The 6,959-nt window shown below is 32.0% G+C and overlaps 1 long non-coding RNA gene across 1 annotated transcript in view; it reads left to right on the top strand.

The window, feature by feature from the left end:
* LOC148207132 (uncharacterized) overlaps positions 1-6,414 on the top strand; it is a 7,268-nt gene extending 854 nt beyond the window's left edge. Inside the window, exons 2-3 of the long non-coding RNA XR_015788133.1 lie at positions 1,513-1,599; positions 6,205-6,414. This is a non-coding gene — a long non-coding RNA (uncharacterized LOC148207132). The remainder of the gene's footprint in view (positions 1-1,512; positions 1,600-6,204) is intronic.
* Positions 6,415-6,959: the final 545 nt, after the last annotated feature.

The raw sequence follows: 6,959 nt of genomic DNA, 5'->3' as shown, positions 1-6,959 counted from the left end.
AAAAAACAAAGGATTTGTGAGCCTTCAAGGGTGCTACTTGTGTATTTCGTGGGGGTGGAGGTGTGTAGGGAAGTAGCGTTTTCTAAAGTGTAGGCTTCATTTCATTGATAACAAATTGTTACACTGTTTTGTCTAGAAGATGAATAAAGAAGAAATAAGAACATATCAAATACAGTATACTACATTACATGTGATGAATATAATAATATGTATCCATTACAGGATTCTTCTTTCTCTTATTACCAACTTCTTAGGTCCTTTTTCTGCAACAAGAAACAATTTTTTCATTGATCGATGAAAAGATACGAAAATATAAGGATAAAAAAGCAAGACCTCGCTGCTGGCAAGAAGATAAGAACTCTTACAACTTTTAATGAAGAGCCAAAAATCAAAGAAATCACAGACTAAAGCATTCAAATATTGATCAATTCCTATTGAGGTGATTTGCCAAGGTCTACCAAATTCTCTAACAAATGCAAGCAAGATAACTCTTGTTTTGTATTTATATATTACCTTTAAGTTTCCTTACCTTGTACACACAATATTAAATTACTAGATATGAAGAATTATATTGTCACTTATATAGGACTTATAACCTTTTTTACTTCTGATAAACGTGATTGTGATTTCAAGGTGTGGGTATTTAAAAATGATAGTTTCATTGACATGGAATTATTACAAAATGTAGAGGTACAACCATTTCTTACATTCGGGAGTACTTTATCAAGAAAAAATGATGCTTACCTTTCAACAACGGCATACTTTGCTTCTTTATCTTTCACTATCTATTCTCTCTAAGGAAGAAATTCTTCAAAGCCTCACTCTTTAAGAACTTCCATGATTTATATCTCTTTATGAGAAATCTGATAGGAATGGCCATAGGGGTAATTAGGGATATGGGTACCGTAGTAATTAGATAGGGAAGTTGTTAGAGATAGTATTATAAATAGAGTGAGGGTGTAAGAAGGAAGGTATCCAATTAGTGAGTAAGCTTTAGGCTTGAGTGATATTTGAAGAAGGGAGGGTCCAAGTACCGCTAATACTTGGTAGCTATTGTAGTTTGTATATCTTTTATCCTTCAATATATTTGGATTTTCTATCAAAATCCCTCTCATCCCTGGCAAACACTTTCACGATTTTTTTACTCTGGAATTCTCTACTTCAGATTTTCGCATCCTATACATGTAATTATTCTAACGCTATTTTGGTTTTGGATACTGCAATTTAAAAAATTTCTTTTTTTTCCCTTTTCAATAGACAAATTTGGATACATGAACATTTTCTTACTTAAATTTTGATTTCATTATTTATGTTTTAATTGAGTAGTGGTTTGATTATGGTACAGACTGCCATGAATTTTTTACTTATATGTCAAATTCTTTATCATTCAGCTAATTCTTTTAAGGTATTTGATTATTTCACCCCCGTGAATCCTATTGTAATAATACTGCTTCATCTTAGTTAAACTGTATGTTGCATCCATCTAAATCTATGTGTTCTTGTTATTCATAGGCAATTATTTCAACCAAGTTACAGGTTCGGGGGAAAGGAGAGCTAAAAAAGCAATTCTTCTGATATAAATTTTCATGCACATCTCAGGTAATCTCTTCAATCTCCTTATCTCTACTCCACCTCACTTCTCCAAAACTAGAATATCTCTTTCCCAACAATTTGCTTCATTTCTCATTTTGCGAATATATGGCATGTCTTCCGGCATGAGGGGCTCGTCATTCTTCTTAATATCTATGTTTGGGATGTTTGCACGGTCCCTGCATCACATCAAATTAAAATTATTACTTTTTATTACTTATTGTTGATTACTCATACTTCTTTTGTTAAAATTATGCTCAGTGCATCGCATCTCATATTTTCCTTCTAATTAAAGTTTTTACGTGTTAGTTGCATAATATGGTATCATTTATTTTGATTGAACATCATTTTTAGTTAAAACAAAAACAAATAAAACATAAATTGAGTGGGTAAAGTGCTTTTGTTTCGTTGTATTTACAATAAAGAATCATATGGTTTAGAGATATCATGATAGATTTAGGTTTGTTGCATTTAAAACATTTTGAAGAAAATAGTAAAATGTTAGTTCAAGAATCCAAAAAATGGTATATGCATGCTAGTCTGTTGTGTATTGGGATTTTCTTTTTCTTTTAACTCTCAAATATGAATGAAAAATCATATATGATATAGGAGAGACTGATAAGTAAATCGGGTAAAAGCTACAACAATTTTGATTCATCACAAACTTAGCTAATTGCCAAATGGGGCGGTGAGAGTAGCATCAACATTACCATAAAAAGTGAGTGACCAAGTGAGTTTCAATTCAAGAGATGAGATGGAAGATGATCCTCCCATTTCCGTTTTCTAACTCGAATTCCATATCAATTTTTCTGCTCTGACGGTCAGAGCCAACTCGAGAATGTTCAAAATGTCATTATTTCGATTCACTAGCTTGAAAATGTCTTCTGCAATGACACCAACGACAACGAGAAAGAGTAATGCCATTATACGCTTATTAGTTTCAACACGTCTCCTTATTTCCTTCACCAAAATTCGGCTTTTTTGAGTGAAATGTATTGAGTCAAGCTCATTCAGTATCCTGCCCATTTGCTGCATCTGCACCTTTAAAGCTGCGGTGATCTCCATTCCAACGTTCACCATCTCTTCAACTATTTTGACCTCTAAAGTGCTTGATCAGTCTCATCCATCATCCTCTAAAGATCGATACGCTTGTTCTCGAGATTTATTGCATATTGTTTTATAAGAGTAACATATGAGTTAGCCAAAACAAGCATAGCTCAGTGGTAATTGACGTATATCTAAAACCAAGAAGTTGTGAGTTCGATCCTCTACCCCAACATGTTGTACTAAAAAAAGAGTAACATATGAGTTCAAACCTTTGATCATAGACTGCTTTTTCTCATTCAGCATTTTATTGGGGTATCTGTTATTCCTTGACTTCTCTGTCAAACTCTTTAATAAGCCTCTTAAATTCTCACATTTTATCAGTATTTTATTGCAGTTTTTGGGTATATTTTGTTTTTTATTTTGGAGTTGGAAATGTCTTGGGTTCACATCAAGGGGGGAAGGGGATTTTAGCTACAAAAAAACAGAGGTTATGTACTGAGATTTTAAAAATTTTTTGTGCTGATTCATGGAGTGCAATAAATTTCACATGAAAATAGACTAAAAAGTGGAGTTAGTTATAGGAAAAAAAAACCAATCTAACATAGTACCTTGTTTGTCCTGAAGTCTTTTAAGTTTCTTATTCAAATATAATGATATTTGTTTGGTTTTGTGAGCATGTTCTTTCATAAGAAGAATTTTAGTACAGTTGGTTTATATGTTTGTTGAGTTATGATCCCTTGAAGTAAATCTAAAACTAATAGTCTAGGAGTGTAGCGTTTCAGTTTCATTCATTTTCTGTTGCTTGTTTTTGATTGTTGGGTTCATTTTTAGAGCATTGAAAGTGTTGAGTGTAGATTTTGAGTTGTTTTTGAGTTCTCTATTGCTTGTTTATGAAATTATGACGTTCTCTATCGATTGTCTTCAATACTTTGATAGATTTAGATTCTGTATCTCAAGGGCGGTCCTGTTGGCAAGGAATTGGAGTCTCTTGATCATACTGATTTAGAGGTCCTAAGTTTGAACCCTGTTTAATACAAAATCCCCTTGATGTCTCCTGGATTTCGGCCTCTGAGCAGGCATAGGTGCCCTCGGGTATAGGGGAGCAAAGTGATGGAGATACTATGACTATTTAATGCCCACCTACATACAAAAATTATATGGTTTTCTAAATGAAATATTGATATAATTTTGGGTTGGTTGCAAAGAAAATAATAGTGGATTTGACAAGTGATAGATTCTAATCTATAGAGATGCATATAACGCACTTGAAATTTTTGTGAATGTATTCAATGGTGTTACTTTGGGGGTGAAAAAGTTTTGGAGAACTTGCCTTGTGACTTTGTTGTGATTTCTGCATGCATAAGTCAGATTTGGTTGAAAATGACTTCAAGAGTTTTGCTTCCACTTTGGTTTACTTATTTAAAATGATTGTTTTAGATTCTATTTTTAATATATATGCTATCATATATATAGTTGGGTTAGTTGGTATTTTGCTAGCTTAATATATATATGCTAGATTATTGGACAAGGATTGAGTATGGGGTTGAAATTGCTGCAGTATTAGCAGTTGTAGGACTTAAGTATAATTATGCAGATATATTAAGCCAGTTTGGATGTTTTTTTATGGATGACTTCCTTCTCCAATGAAATGTCATACTTTTCTTTTATATTTGATATCTTCTTCTTTAACTATAAAACTTATGAAATTCAAACTGTTGAGCTTATAATTCAGGCTAACATCCATGTATACAAATTAAATGGCCATGTAATCATGGGTCGATTCATAATCGAGTTCCTTCAAATCTGAACCCATTAGGGCTTTGGAACTCTTATACAGAATTTCCAGGCTTTGCAAATCTCTTGATCTCTCTTTTTTCATCTCAATCTCGTCTCATTTGGGTTTTCCATTTTTCAGAAAAAATTACTCATGCATCTGGGTTTTCGATTTTTTAGACAATGTTCATCACCATCTGGGTTCTCAGTTCTGATGAGTTCCCCATTTCTTAGATTTTTCTCTATTTCAAATGCAGAATGTTCAGTCTTAGTTGAAAAATCTGATCCAGATTATAAGTGACACAAATCTTGCATGAACATACTGATTTTCATATATTCAAATATTGTGAATGTTCCTGGCACGATGAACAAAAAATTCAAGAACTCCAAGAATCGAAACTCAAAATTCTAATCGAAAGAATACATTCGAAAAGAAATCAATCCCTCAACAATTAACTTTTAAGTATCTTCTCCACTCTAACCAACAAAACAAGAAGCCATGGCAAAAAGAGGGGAAACCAATCAAAACTCAACAATATCAAGAAAAGAAAACAAACAGAACCCATTTCCTAAAATTTTTAATAAAACCCAACAAAAGAATCAGAAAACAGAGAAAAAGATGGGAAGGGAAGGATGGGTGTGATTGCTGGGGGTATAAGTTAAATGAACGGGAAGGCAGAGAAAATCAAAGGGTATAATAGATTTTTTTTTTCCCTTTAGAAGGTTGGTGGGATGAAGGAGAAGAGGGGTGGGGGTGGGTGGATTTTGTATTTTGGGATTTGGCTTCAGTTCGAGGGTTTGCTTTTGTTTGATGTTGCAGCCTCTATCCACTCCAGCGATAATTGGGTTTTTTTCCTCTGAGGAATGTTCTTCACTTCTGTATGATTTTTCCCTCTTTTTTTTTAAATCTTAATCGGTTCAAGTTTGAACCCACCCCTGATTTTACTCTGATAGTGGTTTAATTTGTACACGTACATCTTAGCATCTTAGCTGCCAACCACGTAGGATTTCTGTTAAATCCTAACAGAATTTTTAACGGTAGAGACTAAATCGTTACAAATTTTAGGATATAGAGATTAGATCGTTACTTTTCAAAGTTGAAGGATTAAATCAGTACTTTTGTGAAAGTATAGGGATGAAATGTGTTTTTTAACCTAAAAAGTATAATAGATGTATAGAGATGGAGATTTTGTTATACATGCATTTTCTGAGTATGACTCCCCAGCCCACCACCCATTGGCTATCATTAATTATGTGTAGCTTTTCTGCCTAATGGAGTTTTCTATTTGGTGGTTTTTAGGGAGTCATGTTTTTTCATAAAAGTGTGATAGATGTATAGAATTGGAGATAGTGTGTTGTTTCAATGCATTTTCGATTATTACCCTCCTATGGACTTTCATTAGTTGCCCAAAGCTTTTGTGCTTATGGAGTTTCCTATTGAGTGATTTTTGGTTTATGACACTTCTTACGGATTGTTTCTTTTTAATATAAGTTTGATATATGTATAGAGGTGGAGATAATTTTGATTGTGACTCCTCAATGAACTTTCATTAGTTATGCATAGCTTCTGTGCTTATGAAGTTTTCTGTTGAGTGATTTTTAGGGGATGACTCTGTTAATTGTTTTTTTAATATAAATTCATATTTATGGAGGTACAGATATAATGTGATGGTTATTGATGTTAAATTATGTAAACAAATTTCTTTTTAAGTTTTATTTTTAATTTTATTTTATTAATGTGAATGCAAAAATAAAGATTGATCTTATAAATATATTTTGTTTTTGTTTTTATAGGTAAATGAAATGATGATCTGAATTACTTATGAGATAGGGATTTGTATAGGATATGTTTATCTCATTTTTTTTTCAGTGGGATGTATTTTAAATTTATGTACTTGTTTTAGCATCATACATATTTACTCGAGACTATAGACATGTACTTAATATATGTATTAAAACATTCTAAGAGTCTTGTGAACTAAATATTATGCCTTTCGCGTTAAACTGCAACTTATAATTTTACAAAGAAACGGATATTTGAATATTCTTAATTGTGAAAAATTAAATAAAGCTGTGCATTGTTCAAATTTAGTTTTTCATTCGCGTTATTTGATTATGGCTATAGAGTTTCTATTGCATATTTCCTTTGTAATATGTAATATTTGTGTGTATTTAGTGGTCATGATTCCAGAGCTTCTATTGCATATTTCCTTCCTAATATACCATCAATATTTGTGTATTTATTGAACATAAGTCTTCTTTGTTCCTAAGAAGCTATGTCTTTATTTCTATAATCTAAGAATCTTTGGGTAGAACATTATTCTCCTTTCTTTTACCACTTATTCGACATGACTCATTTCATTCACCAAGATAGATTTGAAAAAACATTCAAATATTTGTTCCCTTTTCTTTTTATTTTATATAGTTTTTAAACTTAGAAAATGGAAAGAATAAAAGTGGATTAAACCTCAAACTCAGACTTCATGCCAAGAATTAATTGATATTCTGTTTATTACTGGATGTATCCAAATACATTAAATAATTAAATT

The sequence above is a fragment of the Momordica charantia genome, unplaced genomic scaffold (assembly GCF_013281855.1).
Source record: "Momordica charantia cultivar OHB3-1 unplaced genomic scaffold, Mcharantia_2.0 BLBB01000180.1, whole genome shotgun sequence".
Lineage (NCBI taxonomy): Eukaryota > Viridiplantae > Streptophyta > Magnoliopsida > Cucurbitales > Cucurbitaceae > Momordica > Momordica charantia.
This window is presented reverse-complemented; position numbering and strand designations above follow the sequence as displayed.